At 53.0% G+C, this 17,640-nt stretch overlaps 2 long non-coding RNA genes across 2 annotated transcripts; both read right to left on the minus strand.

Moving 5' to 3' along the window:
• Positions 1-2,442: 2,442 nt before the first annotated feature.
• On the minus strand, positions 2,443-9,023 carry LOC139788197 (uncharacterized). Its single transcript, XR_011722784.1, has 3 exons — positions 8,855-9,023; positions 5,706-5,804; positions 2,443-4,128 (listed from the first exon to the last, which is right to left on the minus strand). It is a non-coding gene; the product is annotated as an uncharacterized lncRNA (long non-coding RNA).
• Positions 9,024-9,038: 15 nt separating this feature from the next.
• On the minus strand, positions 9,039-16,998 carry LOC139788198 (uncharacterized). The gene is made up of 4 exons (XR_011722785.1): positions 16,613-16,998; positions 13,639-13,745; positions 11,178-11,347; positions 9,039-9,430 (listed from the first exon to the last, which is right to left on the minus strand). It is a non-coding gene; the product is annotated as an uncharacterized lncRNA (long non-coding RNA).
• Between the last annotated feature and the right edge of the window lie 642 nt (positions 16,999-17,640).

A 17,640-nucleotide genomic window follows, 5' to 3' on the forward strand; every position in this document is an offset into this window, starting at 1 on the left:
GCCCTCCAAGGAGGACTTCATTAGTGTCCCTCTCACCAGGATAATGGGAAACATCTCAAGAGCAGCCCTGAACCTGAGCCTTACCCAAGCCAGCTGAGACCAGGCAGGTTGGGTCCTGCTTCCTCTTGTCTGTAGAGAAACAACCCAAGTCCTGGTCAGACAGCCTGGGTGCTGATGGGAGAAACACTGGAGAGAAAGGACCCCCCTACAGATTTGTTACAGAGTTGTCACCTCCCTGTACAGAAATCTCACACCAAAGCTGTTGCTTTGTTCTGGTTTGTGAAGCTGGCACTGAGCACCAGGCAGGGACCAGCACTGGGCTGCCCAGAGAGGGGGTGGATTCTCCATCCCTGGAGATATTTCAAAAGAGCCTGGATGTGGCACTCAGTGCCATGGGCTGGGAACCACGGGGGGAGTGGAGCAAGGGTTGGACTTGATGAGCTCTGAGGTCCCTTCCAACCCAGCCAATTCTGTGATTCTATGATTCTGGCTGAGCCCTGGGACTGATGTGCCCAGGCTCCTTTGGGCAAACTCACATCTTGTTGAGAATCAAAGGTTGGGGAGAGGTCCCACTCGCTGGGAAGAGTGAGCAGAAGCCACGGTGTGTGGCTGGTGGCAGGATGGAGGAGCTTGGTCTGGAGCAGGCAGCATGCAGAGTTGTCTCAGGCAAGGCCAGAGCATCCCAGAGATGTGATCCAGAGTTCAGGTCCTGCTGAGAGGCAGACCAAATGCTTCTGTTGCAGAATTAACTTTCACCAAGTTCCAGAGCAACATCTCTCGGGCAGGCACTCATCAAATCAGAACCATTTGGGTTGGAAAAGACCTTCAAGATCATCAAGTCCAACACTTAACATCACCTCCACAATGTCCCCAGCCAGGCTCTGGCTTACAGCAAAGTGACACGGGGAGTTTGGAGAGATCAGATCAGGCCCAGACAGATTCAACACCCACCCCTGTCCTTCCTACAAATCCTCAGGAGGCTCCTGGTGGCCGTGTCCCTGGCTGTGTCCCTGGCTGTGTCCCTGGCTGTGTCCCTGGCTGTGTCCCTGGCAGTGTCAGACCACGTCTGTTCCCCAGCACTGGGAGAGACTGGTGGCATTTTGGTGAATTCCTCCTGGCAAAGCAGCACGTGAGGGACTCACCTGCCCTGGGGTGCTGGTGGCTGTGTCCAAGAGGGCTCAGCCCAGGAGCTCTGCTCCCTCCTCCCATCCTTCCAATCTGGAGGAGCCGGGCTCATCCTGCACCGTGGACCTGCCATGGGGCTTCCCCTGGGGCTGGGGGAGCTGCTGGGGCAGAGGGGCTTCACTTCAAAGCTGTTCTGTCTCTTCATAAAATCCCCTGGCAGGGAAGTGGGGATGCCTGGAATTCACAAATGCCTGGCAAGTCTGCAAAGAACCCATTTGGATGTGCTGGCTGGCTTGGTGGGGGGTGTGGAATATCCATAATCTGGGGACATATGGAAGCATCAGTTCGGAGCAGGGCCTTGTGCTGCTTGCACAGGGACAGGGTTTGCCCCAAGAGATGCAAAGCAGTCAGAGAGAAGGGGTTCAACCTTTGAGCTGAACCAAGCTGCATCCTGGCTGGGATGCTTGGACTAGGGGTGGGGGTCAACCCTGAAACAGGGGCTGGAGAAGGGACACAGCCCATGACTGCAAGCAGGGCTCCAGCAGGAGATCTGTAGGAATTTAAAAACCCCTCAGACATGAACACAACACCAGGAGATCCTGCCAGCCCTTCCCAGACCCAGGAGCAGGCTGCTGGTGTGCTCCTAGTTCACAGCAGTGCAAAATACACCAGAACTGTTTAAATCCCCAGCACAGCCCCCCAGACAAAGCAACCTCCCCCCAGGACAAACACAGCAGGAGCCCCTTAGCTCCCTTCCTGGATGTGTCTCTGCTCCCAGCAGAGTGGTGCCCAAGGCTCCATGAACCCCAACGTGCAGCCAGACCTCTGCTTCTCTCTCCTGCCCACCATGCCCATCCTCCTCCTGCTCCTCTGCTTTTTGCCCTTTCTCCTCATGCCAGGAGATGGGCAGAGGCTCTCAGGGGTTGCTGGTGCTGCAGCAGAGTCAGGTGAGCATCCCAGGGGTCACCTTCAGAGGGCAAATCTCTGCTGACTGTAGGGAGGTCTCTGGATGCAATGTGTTTAAAAATACAATTAGAAAGGATGCAGCAGAAAGGCAACTGCACCAGCAGGGAAAGCAATTTGCTCCATATTTATATACCAAAAAAAAAAAAAAAAAGGATTTTGGATCCAGTCTTTCCTACCCTCTGGGCTGGCATCACCCCCTCTCCATGGAGCACACTGCTCCTGCCAGATGAGTCCTGCACTCCAGCTCCACAGCCAATAAATCCTCTTCTGCATTAAACATTGTGGGTCTCAATTAATTAAATAAGCACAACAACCACAGTCCCCTCAGCAATTAGAGAAGTGGCTGAGTAATTAGATGGAATGTTAATTTAATTTCCAGGAGAGGGAAAGAAAAAGAAAGAAAGGAAAAGAAGGAGCAAATGGGATTACAGTTGACGAGAGGGAAATTAAACGTCATTTAATCAGACAGCAATTAAAGTTCGCCAAACTATGCAGCAAGAAAAAAAAAACAATCCCAAAAGGACAGGACCACCAGCACATATTGTGAATGATGCTCAGCCAGGAGAAACCATAGAATCCCAGACTGGTTTGGGTGGGAAGGGACCTTAAAGCTCATCCAGTCCCACCCCTGCCATGTTCAGGGACACCTCCCACCAGCCCAGGGTGCTCCAAGTCCCATCCAACCTGGGGCCTTCAACACTGCCAGGGATGGGGCAGCCACAGCTTCTCTGGGCAACCTGGGGCTCAGCACCCTCACATCAAACAATTTCTTCCTAATATTTAATCTCAATCTCTCCTCTTCCAGATTAAAGCCATCCCCCCTCATCCCACCTCTCCAGGCCCCTGTCCAAAATCCCTCCCCAGCTTTCCTGGAGCCCCTTCAGGTACTGGAAGGTGCTCTAAGGTCTCCCTGAAGCCATTTCCAGGCTGAGCAACCCCACATCTCTCAGCCTGTGTGTGTATGGATTTGTGTAACACCCATCTCAGCACAGCTTTGACTTTCCCCTTCGTTAGGGAAGTGGGAGAAGGCCATTGCCTCATGAACAGCAGCTTCATCCTGGCCATACCTCCAGGTAATGCTCTTATCAGCCCCTTCAGCTAATTAAAGATCAGACATCCTCTGCCAGGAGAAACAGAAAGACAAGGTGAGCATTCTCAGCAGGCAGAGGCTGGTGGTCCAGGGCATGGACAGGCAGGGTCACTGCCAGCAGAGGCAGCTCCAGGCTGAGGGCCACCACCCCCTGATGCCAGGCTGCACCCCATGTGGCACGTGCCCCCCCAGCAGTTTGTATTCTCTCTACATTTTTTTTACATCTGCCTTTTTGTTTTGTTTTTTTTTTTTTTACATCTGTTTCTGATTTTAATATTTCTTTCCAGGTGTTTGGAGCATCAACAGGTACAAGGTCTCACTCTTGGTGGTCCCATGAACCAAGTGATGCCTGGAGCCCACCCCGGGGTTTGTCAGAAGGGATTAGAGGCTGAAGGGGAACTCCCCTCCCCTCCTTGGCCATCAGACATGGGCAGCATCAAATCTCCTTGAGAGCCCCCTCGAGGTCCTCATCTCATCAGAGGGGTTGGAGCCCCTTTTCCCGAGGAAGAGAAAGTGGCAGAGCCACTCTGGGACACCCCTTCCCCATCCCCTCCCTGCTCAGCCAGAAGCAGGGGTGGGTGCCAGGAGCTCGGGCACCACGAAGCTGCCCGAGTTCAGCTCTCAGTGGCCTCCTGCTTCATCCCAGCCTGCGGCGAGGTTTGGAGATAAAGGAAGGTTTTGTTGGGTTTAATTAGAGCTGGCGTGGCAGAGCTTCTGGCTGCCAAGGCCTGACAGGCAGATTAATTAATCCGCTCACCGCTGTCACTCGGAGATGGTTCCTCAGCAGCAGGGCAGGGGGGGACCCTGCAGAGAAGCAGAGAGCCTCAGCTGTGCAGAAAAGCCAGTGGGGAGAAGGGATGGAAGGAGATTTTTTTTCTCTCTGTCGATGATTTTCTCCTCCCAGGCTTCAAACTTCCTCTGGTCCAAGGCTGAGGAGCTCCACTGACCTGCAAAACCCAGAAGCTGAAGGACTCAGAGCCTCCACCCAAGTCAAGGGCAAGGGCTTTGCAGAGGGTAAAACCAGGGAGATGATGCCCCAGCAGAGCTTGGGGAAGCAGCAGATGGTTTGCTAGCACTACAAGTCTGGTTTTATTACAGAAAGCCATGGGAAACAGAGCAGAGCAGAAGCCTCCTGTGGAGGTTGTGCCTCCAGCTGCTGAGCAGCTCCCCAGGAATTCCAGCCACCCCTCGGAATTCCAGCACCCACAGCTCCCTGCCTTTTAATTACAAGTACAGCAATCCAGGGGGAAAAGAAAAACACAAGCACAAATAACAAACAAAAACAAACAAACAAACAAAAAGCCCCCACAAAAAAACCCCAAAACAAACTAAACCAAAACCACCTCCCTGCATTTCAGCTGCCTCTGAAATGCTGTTCAGAGCCTGGAAGCAGCTCCAGCAGCAGTGAGTGGAGGTGCAGCAGCTGCTGGGCTGTCACTCAGGACCAGGTTACATGTTCCCAGCTCTACTGACAGGTCATGGGCAAGGTTTAGTGCTCACGTCTTGCTCTTGCACCAGACCAGCTGCTTCCCAGCTCCAGCCACCAGCCCAGGAGCTGACGGAGGCTGCCAGGGAGGACTGCAGGCTGGGGCAGGCATGGACCTGTGCAGGAGAGAAGAGCCTTAGGATTTTTCCAGCTTTCCTGCAGCCCCTTCAGGCACTGGAAGGTGCTCTAAGATGTCCCTGCAGCCTTCTCCAGGCTGGACAACCCCAACTCTCTCATTCTATCTCCAGAGCTGCTCCAGCCCCCCTGATCATCTCCGTGGCCTCCTCTGGACCGACTCCAACAGCTCCCTGTCCTTCTGGTGTTGGGGGCTCCCAACAGAACCCCTGGATTCAAATAGCCCTAAAAAGGAGCAAAGAGGTCTCCTGGCTGGTGGGAGGGTGCCCTCATTATGGGAAATGCACACAGAGATGCTTTGCTTTTCCAGTTCCCACTCTCCCCAGGCTGCTCCCATGTCACCCCAGCTCACCTGGAGCAGGATGCCATCCACTGAAGCACTTTCTCCAGCCCTGTCCTGCCTCTGCAAGCCCTGGGGGAAGGTCCACAACCTGCTCCCGGGGTTTTGCAGAGGTTGCATAAGCCCCACATGCCTCCGGGCTGCCCTTTCTTGTTTGTTTGCTTAGCAGTAATAACAGCGGAGTAATTACAATCAGTGCTCGTTTACATAAAGAATCACTTTGCTCGGCTTCTGGGGCCCTCCCAGCCACGAGCCAAGACAAACCTTGGGAGGACAAAAACTGACACCACATGAGGTCCAGAAAAATAGGAGAGAGGGAGGGTGAGGCTGCCCAGCCCCTCCCCACCCTCCCCTCTGGATGGGGGAGCTGGGGGCACTCTGGTGCTCAGGGCAGCGCCAAAGGGAAGGGGAGAGTCAAGCTGCACTTTTCCTTCTGGATTAGCAGCCAGCTCCATCCCAGCAGGTACTGGGGTTGTACATCACTCCTCTGCCTGCTCCTTCCTACCTATAAAAATCAAACAGATTTATGCAGGATGCAGCACCTGGGCTGGGTTGCAACTCACCTGATGGAGGGGGTGCAGCATCCAGAGGCATCAGTGAAAGGAAATGTCCAAAGACACGAGCTCATCTCGAGTTTTCTTCAAGCTGACTTGGCTTTACCCCTGAGAAATCAAAGCAAAGGCTGTCAGAATTCGGTTGGTTTTCAAGAGTTCCCATCTGAGCTTTTTAAATAAGACCCAGGTTTCTGAGTAAGCTCAGTGCAAGGCTGCTATAGACAGCAGCAAGGGGAAAAAAACTTTTCATCCATGAAAAACTGTGGATGAAAATATTTGCATTTTCTTCCTCTGTGCTTTCAAGGCTTAGTGAAAAAAAAACCAAAACAAAACCAACAAAAAAAAAACCCTTTTCATTTGGGAAAGCAGCATCTCTGAATCTTTATGGGGGAAAAAAACCAAAGCAACTTGGTTGCTTGTCACCTGATCTCTTCCAGAACTCAATAGGTGAGAATAAACCTGGAAGCCAAAAAAAAGTTTGTTTTTAAAATCTAGTGCTTTGATAAGCATTTGGGGAGCTCCTGTTGAAAAGCAGCTGCAGCTGGAGGCTTCCTACTGCTGTTACAGAACCACAAAACTGGTTTGGTTGGGAAAGCCCTTCCAGATCACCCAGTCCAACCATTAACCCAACTCAAACCCATGTCCCTCAGCACCACATCTACCCAGCTTGGAAACCCCTCCAGGGATGGGGATCCAACCACCTCCCTGGGCAGCCTGGGCCAGTGTTTAATGCCCCTTGCAGTGAAGAAGTTTCTCCTAATCTCCAACCTGAACACACAGCCCAGTTCCCCAGTGTGGGGTCCTCCAAGCACTGCCTGGCACACAACTCTGCAAGCAAAGACATCCTGGGGGATGTAATAAACCTTAACTCAAGTTAGGGAAGCAGCACAGCACTCATCCTGCTGATGGACAGGGAGATGACAGAGTGGGTAATATTTTTCCCAGGGCTTTTTGGGGGGATTTAAATAGGATCAACAAGGCAGGAAGAGCTGGCCACAAGGGAGAGGATGTCTGGGAGGGCTGCCTCAGGAGAGCACTTGTCTGGGCTTCCTGGCTCCTCCACCCAAGGTCTCTGGGATCTGCTCTCTGTCCCAAGTGGTGATGACAGGTTCTGCCTTGGTCCTGCCAGCCACCTCCAGGAGAGGCATTCACCCTGAGGCAGGTCGTGGGAGAGGATGGTTTGCTTAGAAATCCCATTATTTGTGTTTTAAGGGAAAACATTTCCAAATCCTGTTTCTCCTTCACAGAATCATGGAATAGTAGGGTGTGAAGGGACCTTAAAGCTCCTCCATTCCCACCCCCTGCCATGGGCAGGGACACCTCCCACCAGCCCAGGGTGCTCCAAGCCCCATCCAACCTGGGGCCTTCAGCACTGCCAGGGATGGGGCAGCCACAGCTTCTCTGGGCAACCTGGGGCTCAGCACCCTCACACCAAAGAATTTCTTCCTAATATTTAATCTCAATCTCTCCACTTCCAGATTAAAGCCATCCCCCTTCATCCCATCACTCCCTGCCCTTTTCCAAAGTCCCTCCCCAGCTCTATTGGAGCCCCTTCAGTGACTGAAAAGGGCTCTAAGGTCTGTCTGGAGCCTTTTCTTCTCCAGGCTGAACAACTCCACATCTCTCAGCCTGGCTCCAGCACTCCAGCACTCCAACCACCACTCCAGTTCATCTTTGTGGCCTGCTCTGGAGTTGCTCCAACAGCTCCACGTCCTCCCTCTCCAGCAACCTCTTTTTTCCCCAGGAGATGCCAACAGCTGGTGCAGCACTGCTCTGCTCAGCACCCCTCTAAAGAGGAACCAGCACCTGCTCAGATGGCTTTGAGGCCAAGAGGAGTTACCACAGAGCCAGCAGAGATCAATCATGGAATAATTCCTTTTTTTTTCCGAGCTCCTCACGTGGCAGAGATGTTCCAAATCAGCGCCGGTATGCGGGTGAGGCAGCTGGGATGGCAGATGAGATGCTTAGGGATAAGCTGCAGAAAGCAACCCTGCAGGATGAGCCACTACAGGGTTTTGGTTTCATTGATTATGTGTCAGTTTCAAGGAAACAACATTTGGGAAGTAAACCAACAGAGTTCAGCATTTCTGCAGCTCCCAGATACCAAAACCAGTCGAGAGAGCACTGGGGGTGGCAATTAGAGCTGGTTTGTTGGAGGGTTTGAGAGAAGCAAGGCTAGAAAATGAGGGCTCCTACCACAAAAGCCTTGGTGTCTCCAGACACCTGGGGGATTTCAGTGTCCCAGGTGCCACCAGCAGCTTTAAAGCTCCAGCTCATAACATTTCTGTGAATTTTGTTCCTTTTCTCCTGCAGCACTAACCGGTTCTGTGAAGCTACAAGAGAAACAGCAGGGCAAAGGAGTTTCAATTCTTCCAGACCCACACACAGGCAGCTCATCCCAAGGCTTGGGGAGGCTCAAGGTGTCCCTGTGCCTGTCCTGGGGTGTCCCAGGCAGGGCAGTGGAGGGAGGAGGCTGAGGCTGTCCAGGCTCCCCCCTCCCATCCCCTCCATCCCTTCCGTGTTCGTTAGCACCGACCGTTCCTTTGGGCTTGGAGCCAGGGTGAAATCTCATCTCCGGAGGTTACATTTTTAGACAGTTTACAGAATCTGGCTTCCTGCTTTTAAATATCTTGGGTTCTTTTGTTTCCTGTCACCTGGAAAGTAGGTGTGAGAAAAGTCTCAGCGTCCCCAAGTGACTCTTGCAGGCGACCTTGCCGTGAGTGGGCAACCTCCGTGGCTTTGGATGGAGCCAGGAGCAAAGTACCCTGAAGGCATCCAGACATGGGGACTGGACCTGCAGCCAGCCCTGACACCACTGTCACCTGCTTCCCCAGCCCTGTGCTGGGGTGTGACCTTACAGAATCACAGAATTGTTTTGGTTGGAAAAGACCTTTCAGACAGAGTCCAACCATTGACCCAACTCTACAGAGTCTCCAGGGCTAAACCATGTCCTTCAGCACCACATCTGCATGGCTGTGGAACACAGGGATGGGGAGTCAACCACCTCCCTGGGCAGCCTGGGCCTGACAACCCTTTCAGTGAAGAAGTTTCTTCCAGTATCCAACCTAAACCTGCTCCCCTGGCACAACTTGAAACCCTCTCCTCTTGTCCTGTTGTTTCTTACTTGGGAGAAGAGACCAACCCCAGCCAGGACCAACCTGCTTTCAGAGAGTGAGAAGTTCTCTCCCCATAGAATGGCTCTGGGTTGGAAGGAACCTTCAAGATCAGCTACTTCCAATCCCTCTGCCATAGGCAGGGACCTTCTCCCCTGTAGGGATGCATGGACAGGACAGCAGAGGAGCTGCTGGGACACAACGCTGAACCAACCCAGCAGAAGAGACACACCAGCACCAGTCCCAAGACACCATCACAGCTCCTCCTCGAGTTCCTCATCCCCCTTGGGGTGACGTGGCAAACCCCAGCATACTTCTGCTGAGTTTCTTCTCCCCAGGCAAGCCCAGGCCAGGCTGACACAAAGCAAGCTCTGTCTCCCACATCCTCTTGGCGCCGGGCACGCGCTGGCACCGCCGCCACCACGGAAGCTGCTGGGGGGGGACAGGGAGACCTGGAGGCAGCAGTCAGAGGGGCTTTGCCATGTCTGGGCTTCTCTTCCCTGCTGCTGCCTTGGAGAAGATTTGAAGATGACACCATCCCTGGCCCGTCCCGTTCAGTCCTTTCTGCAGTGCTGCAGCAAGAGGTTTTCCCGCTGGCAATTTTACATCAAACGGTGTTTACTGGAGCAGGGAAAAAAAAAGAAATAAAATGTATTTTTTTACAAAGAAACACTGTCAAATGCTCTGGAAAATTCTGTGTATTCTCTTTTTAGAAGCAACTGATGCAGCTCAGCACTTGTCTGATCCTCTAACCCCAGCCCAAATCCCACTGCAGGCAGGGGCACAGCTCCCTGGGCCAGTGCAGCCCATCCAGGGGGGCTAAACCTGGGAGACTGAGGAACCCCAGGGCCCACCAGCCCCATGGACAGGGTCAGTGCCCCTGTCCCTGCAGATGGGCCAGGGTGTGAGCTGAGACTTCCAGGAGCTGCTTGAGTAAGAGAAGCAAAGTGGGAAGGCATGGGAAGCTGTGCTAGCTCAGTGACCAGAGGAGATGCTGCTTTGTTTGAAAGACATCTCTGCTCAACCACAAGCTCAGCAGCTGCTCCCACATGGCCAGCAGGCCAAAGGAGGTGATTCTCCCCCTCTATTCTGCTCTTGTGAGACCCCACCATGAGTGCTGTGCTTCAGTTGTACTGGAGCATCCATCACAAGGAGGACATAGAGCTGTTGAAGCCAATCAGGAGGAAGCCACAAAGATGATCCTAAGGCTGAAGCAGCTCTGCTGTGGGGCCAGGCTGAGAGAGTTGGGGCTCTTCAGCCTGGAGAAGGCTCCAGAGTGACCTTACAGCCCCTTCCAGTCACTGAAGGGCTGCAGAAAAGCTGTCCAAAAAGACTTTGGACAAGGGAAGGGAGAGTGAGATTAAATATTAGGAAGAAATTCTTGGGTGTGAGGGTGCTGAGCCCCTGGCCCAGGTTGCCCAGAGACCTGTGGCTGCCCCATCCCTGGCAGTGTTGAAGGCCCCAGGTTGGATGGGGCTTGGAGCAGCCTGGGCTGTGGGAGGTGTCCCTGCCCATGGCAGGGGTGGCACTGGATGATCTCCAAGGCCCCTTCACACCCAAACCAGTCTGGGGTCCTGTGTTTCTGTGACTGGTGTCTAAACCTGAGCCCAGCACTCTCAAGCTTTGGGAGCAAAGGTCCTCAGGAGCTCTGCTTCCAGTGACATCTCTGCTTGCAGGATGCCCTCCAGCACAGAGGGCAGGGGGTTCCCCTTCCTGGGACCCCCGGCACAAACCATGTGAGGGGCCAGAGCCACCCCTTGCCCCGGGCCCAGGGAGGTGCACCCTGGGCTTTTGTTTTGGGGAGAGAGTGTGCAGGCAGTTGGGTGCCTGTGCTGTGCCTGCTTCCTCCCTTGGCACCCAGCAGTGCTGGGAGCCTCTGGCCAACTCCTGCTTGCGTAAACAGCCCGAGCAAGGAAGATAAATGGGGCTGAGTGGCAGGGAGAGAGGGACATCGGCTGCCAGCCAGCCCTTCCCTGTGAATCAGGGCACACTGCAGGGCTCCGGGGCCAAGCTTTGGGTTAGGGATATCCCCCCAGATGCTGTATGGGACACCTCAGACTGGCTCCCCCCAAATCATCCACCCGGATTTTTACAAGTGTGAGCAGGGTGCTTAAGGTGTCGGGTTTTTTTTTTGTTGTTGTTGTTGTTGTGGTTTTTCTGATAGTAAAAGAAATTCAATTGTGGAGAAATTCATCTCCACATAAAATACTCCAGCTCACTGAAAAAAATGTTCCCTGAGTTGCAACCATTCCTTTGGCATTTCCCAGTCCCAGCCCATGTGCTGTAACCATGGCCAGACTTCCCGTGGCTCTGATGGGAGGGGGTTCAAAGCTCCTTTTCACCAGGTAGAAGGTTCCCTTCTACTCACCAGGTCTCCCCAGATGCTCCTGCTTGTGGCCAAGGGTGAGCAGGGCCATCACCTTCACGCTGGTGAACATCTCCTCGTGCTGGCAGTCAGAGGAAACCAACCCCGTGGTGATGTGGCTGCTTCTCACCGACACAGAACCTTGCCTTGCTGCCCCAGGGGCTGAGTTGCATCTGAAGGATACAAGAGGTTAATATATTTAAAAAAAAACCCCAAAAAACAACAAAACAACACAACAAAACCTGTCTTGAGCCATGCTAATGCCTGGCAGAACAGGGCAGCCCTGCCAAGTAGCTTATCTGAGGCTCTTTGTGAACAAAGTGAACCCGGGAAGGTGGTGAGGCTCAGTGACAGGGAGCAGGGACACACGCCAAGCCCGCTGCCTCTGGCCACAGGAGAAATTTCCATCTTAGAGAGGAGCCACCCCACTCTGATAACCCCTCTGTTCCCACCAGAGCAAGGGACCTTGGGGGGTGGGAGAGGGGCCGGGGACTCTGCTGGCACAGCCCAGCTCTGCTGTGGTGGCATCTCGTGGATCTGACTGCACGGACTGACACCTCTGCTAAAAAGCATCCACAAGGATGAAGCACAGGGCTGGAGCCCCTCTGCTGTGTTCTGCCTTTCTGCTGGCACCTGCACCTTCTAAATTGGGACAGAAAAGAGTCTCCTTGCCCAGTCATTAAGTACCACAGTGACACAGGGCTGCTGGCTTCACATGCCATAGGTCCAAGCTCCTGCAGAAAGCGGGTATCACACCAGAGAGATACAAAGAGCCTTTCAGCCCTTAAAACCTCTGGAAAGAAACTTGAATGAGCTGTATGTCTAATGAAAGTGTGGGAAAATCTCAGAGCAGCCAGAATTTCACAGAGGCCCCGACTCAGAACTTGCTGCTTCCCAAATCCTCCCAAGGCAGCATGGATTGGGAATGGAAAGAGAAAGGCTCCAACCCAGAGCTCTTTCCATCCCAACACCCAACCGGGGTCGATGAAAAGATCAGCTGTGACTGAGCACAGTCCATCTATAATTCTGTGTTTATTTTTAATCAGGAGAATTGGTGGCTCAAAAACCGAGTCAGGCCCCAGCAGTTCCTGGAAATTTAATCCAAGATCACTTCTCTGGAGCTACTGTGCAGCAGCTAAGTGACCCCAGACTTAGAACCCTCTCCGTGCAGCTGGGAGACAGCCCCCTCTGCTCATGATTTACTGTGCTCTACAGCTGGAAAACCTGCTGCAGGCAAAATATAAGGGAAAATATAAAAAAATATATAAGGGAAACCCTCCAGCCTTGCTGCTAGGGAAAACCAGGCAAGGTGGACACACAGGGGAGTGACCACCTGGCTGGACTCGAGGTCTGAGGGCAGCTGCAGACAACCAAGCTGAGGGGTGCAGCAGTCCCTCTGGGAGCTCCAGGTGGGCACCAACATCTCCTCCTCCCCAGGGAACTGGAACACGCTGTCCCAAGTTTGTTTTACTCTTTGAAACCAGTACAGGAGACTTGTAAATTGTTTCTTGCTCCCTGGGGCATCAGAGGAAGAACAGGTCTGTCAGCTCCGGAGAGATGCCAGCAGATAGGAGCTGGTGTGGAAAGATCCCGATTAGACTTGGCAGGCAGCACGAGAGAAACTGAGAAACTTCCTCTTTATCCTCCTGCGCCCTGTGGTCTGCAGAGCTCTCCCACTGATCCTCTGGAGTGGCAGCAGGGTTTAATCTCCATGGAGATGGGTGTAAGACAAGCCCCTGATCCGCTGCAGGTGGTGGCTTGGCTACTCACCCGTTTGTGAACCTCTTTCCTTCTGTTCTCCATCCCTTTTGACAGCCACCTTGGCAGACTGGATGTCAGCACAGGGCTCTTGGAAACTTCCTAGTCTGTACAGCTGAGGAGGGCAGGAACAAAGCCCTGGGTGCTGCTGGGGGATGCCCACAGTGTGGGTAGGAAGAGCCACAGCAGTCAGGATTTGCCCAAAATTTGGCAGGAGGTGTTAATGCTGGAGCTGGGGGTGCTGCTGAGCCTGCAGCTGGAAAGACTCCCCAAATCCCACTGCAGCTCCTGGTGTTTGGCTTTTTCCAAAAGCTTCACCACTAGTGATAGATTTCTCTTGGGTTTTATTTCCTTTACAAAAACCCTGTTTGGACAATGCATGGCAACATCCTTGCTTCATGCAGACAGGGATTAGAGGGAGCAGATGCCTGTTTGCTCACACTAGCAGGGAAGTCAGACCTAAAACATTCCACATACTGAGTTTGTCTTTTCCCAGCTGGAGACTTCCCTCTATGTGTTTTGAAGCTGGGCTCTGTGCTATCCATAGCCCAGGTCCCCAGCACAAAGAATCACAGAATTGTTCTGGTTAGGAAAGCCCTTTCAGTCCAGTCCAACCACTAACCCAAGCCTGCCAAGTCCAGCACTAACCCGTGTCCCTCAGCACCACTCCCAAGAACCCACCCAGACTGTGCTGGTTGGCACCCACCTGCTCTTGCTTCCTGAAGCCAGAGAAGGGAGGGAAACCTGCCTGGGAGATTTCCCTCCCTCTAATCTTGTGGTGTTAACAGGAGAGCCCAGGATGGCTGCAGAAATCTGTTAAAGAAGATAAAGCATAAATAAGTAATGAAAAGATACTGTAACGGATGGACTCTAATTGAGGTTCTCAGAGGAACCTTTCTTGTTTCTGGGATTATTCCCCCTCCTCTGCTAAAAGGAGACAACCAGAGGAGCTGAACACCTCAGCACTGCTCTCAAGGTGACAGCAGATTATCCGGCTTTCCTGCTCATCACAAGCTCTCCCTCAAAGGATTGACAGAGCTGTTGCTCTCTCAGACCAGCACTAAAAGACACAGCCCTGCAGGATGCCTGCCAGCAAGGACACAGAAACCAGCCTCTTCCCTGGGACTTTTAATTAATGCAGATCTTGGGTGCAGAGCAAAGCCCCCCAGACCTCCAGAACTGCCCCAAGTCTTGCTTGGCCAAAGGCTGTGAACACTCTTAGCTGCAGACCCTGCTCACACCTTCACTTCCCAGCCAGGGCAGTGTAAATAAACCTTGGCATGCCTGGGAATCAAGCAAAAGGGAAAAACATTAATGCCTCGGTGGGGAAAACCAACATCCATCACCAAGCAGAACCCAGCAGAGCATTTGAAGGTCTGCTGGAGGCTGCAAGGGGTTTGGACTCCCCTCCCCATCCCAGCTCCCTGGCACTGATGAGCTGAATGAGCCCTTAGAGGACCCCTCAGAGCCTCACAAATCCCTGCGGGTGAAGGGGACCCCGTTGCAGCCCTACAGACCTCCCCCATCCCACTCACTGGTTTCCAGTGGCTGAGGCTCCTCTCCTGCACGGGGCCAAAGTAGGAAGAGGGACAGGCACAGCCTGTGACACACCAGGTGACAGAATCACAGAGCTGTCACAGTTGGGGTAGGACCTCTAAGATCACCGTGTCCAGCTGGACACTGTCACCCGTTTCCCTGGCAGCAAAGACAGGGCAGGGATTTGGCATTCCCACCCAAAGCACAGCTGGCTCCAGGACAGAGCAGAGGGACTTGTGGCCATCCTGGTGCCAGGCCAGCCCTGACACTGCAGCTTTGAGGAGCTGTGCTGGTTGTGCCTGAGCCGTGTGGTCCAGTGTCCTCCGGCTGAGCCTCCCTCGCAGGAAGCTCCGAGGGGCTGAGGGTTGTGTCTGAACGTATTAACCAAATTACTTGCTGTGCTTTGTGTTTTCCTAGAGCCCCAGCCAGACCCCAAGACTATTTATCTTGGCTTTGAACCCTCCACCCCTCACTGCTCAGCAGGAGCCACAACCACAGAGATTTGTTAATAGAAACCACAGCAGAAAGCAGAAAGCATCGCCGAGGCTGCAGGCAAGGAGCCTGCCCAGCTACACCAGCTCAGAGCCTTGCTCATCAGTGTCACAAATGCCACATGTCAGGGTTTCTGGACCTGCTGCTGCTCAGAGGAATCAGGCAAGGGTGGCAGGGTCCCAGTCCTCTGTCACCTCCAGCCCTGTGGCCACTCGTCTGCTCCTGCCTTGCAGCCAGGGACCTCCTCACCAGTGCCCGGTGCTGCCCCCCACTCTTTCATTTCACAGCAGGATGGTCCCAACTGAGCTCAAAGCCACAGTGGGTGCTACACACACATCCAGTGAAAGCCACGTCCACCTTCTCATCTCCTCAGGCAAGATAAGGATAGAGAAGGCACAAACCCACTGGTGTGTTTGTCAAAGTCAGGAGTGAACATCAGCTCTCCTGGACCTTCCTGGGGAGTGACTGCAGAGCAGACAGCAAACCCCAGAGCCATGGTAGCAGGGTTTGGCTCTGCAAGTTCCCCAAAAGCTAGTCCAGTCTCATTTTGAGCAGCTCAAGCACTGATGTTCCCTGCCTCCCTTTAAGGGACTCTAAGGCCATGCCTACAGGATGGATTGTAGAGTGCTTTTCCTCATCCTCGTGGACTTCAACCCAGCTGAGAGCATCTGGTGCCAGTGGCTGTGCAGAGGTTTCTGTTTCAGCTGAAACAAGATGTGAGGCTTGCTCAGCCACCACCACACATCGAGGCTGCAGCAGTTTAAACAACAAACCAAGGTCAGGATTAGGTTTGCACACTGAGCCCTGAGTCCAAGCCCTTATCCAGGACAACCATTCCACATTGGTCATGTAGACCCTGAGGACAGGAAGGGACTCGGTGGTGGTTCCCCCTGTTGAGAGCCAGACCTTCATCACCCTGCCCAAACCAGAGGCTACTGGCACAAGGGACAAACCTCTCCTTATCATCAGTCTTTTGTCCTTCTCTACTGACTACAATGTCAACATCTCAGCAGGTTTCTGGAGCACTCAGCCACCCAGCCAAGGGACAGAGCTGTTATCTGAGCAGCCCAACAGCAGCCAGGTGACCTGGGTCAGGGCCTCTGTGCAGATCTGTTCAGCCAGGGCTTATTTCCTAGCAGGGAAGCAGGGATCTAACATTCATTTCCCCACGAGTGAATGAAATCTGCCTTGAATTTAAATGCAATAATCTCAGCCCAGCCCTACAAACCACAACTGAAACTTCACGGTGAAAGCCAGAGGGTTTTGAATAACCCATCACTAAAGGTTTCCCAGTCCACAACAGCCCCGAGCCAGTGCAAAATGCAGAGATCTGTGAAAGGCAGGGAAGTGGGAGTGCTGGGGGGGCTGTTTCTTATTTACAGCAATCACTGCAGAGCAGGGCTGGAAGGGTCTGCGTCACTTCTGTCACCTCCCAGGACACCAGCAGAGATCCTCTGCAGGTGTAAATTACCAGAGCTTAGTTCTGGGGGTGATTTACCCTGCCCTGAGAATCCAGTTTCATTGTAAGGACAGAAATGGACAGCTACAAATGCCCATCCCAAGCAGCCAACACAGTGCAGTGGTGAGCTGGGTGTTAGTGCAGGACTAACACCACCTCCAGAGGGGTCCCTCTAGGTTCCAGTCATTCCTACCTATTCCCAGATCAGGATCATGGGACTGGCACTTGAGGGGAAATGGTTTTTGCCCAGTACAAGACACAATCTCCAGCAGCATGGTGATGGTGCTGTGCCCCTCAGCCAGGCTCTGAAGTGCTGGGGAAATCTGGGACTGGGAAACTTCCTCCCACTTCCAAAGCAGTGAGGATAAATCTTCCCTCAAACCTTTTTCCATCCTGAAGGGTTGTGCCCAGGCAGAACCAAAGGAAACAGACTGCATTTTAAGCAACAGGCAAGGAGAATGGAGGAGGGGGAAGCAGCCAGCTCTGCAAACAGGCTGAGGGCTGGCAAGAGTTGCACAGCTCAGGGGAATCTGCAGTGGCCATGAACAGCCCAGCACCTGGGCAAATGCCTCTGAGCTGGCTGGAAACACAAGAGATCTCTTCCTCTGTCAGCTTCTTTATGGTTCAGATGACTCCAACCATCAAAAAGCTCTCCCTGCTGCAGTGAGCCTGGGGAGGAGATGCTTTTCTCCCATTAAACTGAACCACCAAGCCCAAGGTCAAAGTCTCCCAGGGCACTGGAGGTGCCTGCACAGCCCCGTGCTGGTCAGTACCTGGTCTAGGACATCCCTCTGCTTCCAACCATGGGGAGTTCAGGAGCTTTGGAGCCACCTCTTCCTGGCAAAACCAACCAAACCTTCTTCTCCATCAGAAATGCCATCTTCTTCCACATATTCCTCCCTACCCAGCAGGGATGGAAGCTGGTTTCCTTCACCCTGCAACTCTCACAAATGAGGTCATTTTATTTCCAAAGACAGTGCTCAAAGCCCCCCCCAGCAGCTCACAAACACCAATTTAATTAAATTCTTTATTCAAAATATAAGTCATAGCTAATATCTGGCTTGAAATACTCAAAAGAGAATGTGCAGGTCCCAGCCCTGATTTCCTTTAGTCTATACACACACATGCACATATATATAAAATATAAATATATACAAATATATATACATACATACACATACAGAGAGCAAGAGAGCTTTTAAAAAACAAGCTTGGGGTCCC

This window comes from Heliangelus exortis, chromosome 28 (assembly GCF_036169615.1).
Source record: "Heliangelus exortis chromosome 28, bHelExo1.hap1, whole genome shotgun sequence".
Taxonomy (NCBI): domain Eukaryota; kingdom Metazoa; phylum Chordata; class Aves; order Apodiformes; family Trochilidae; genus Heliangelus; species Heliangelus exortis.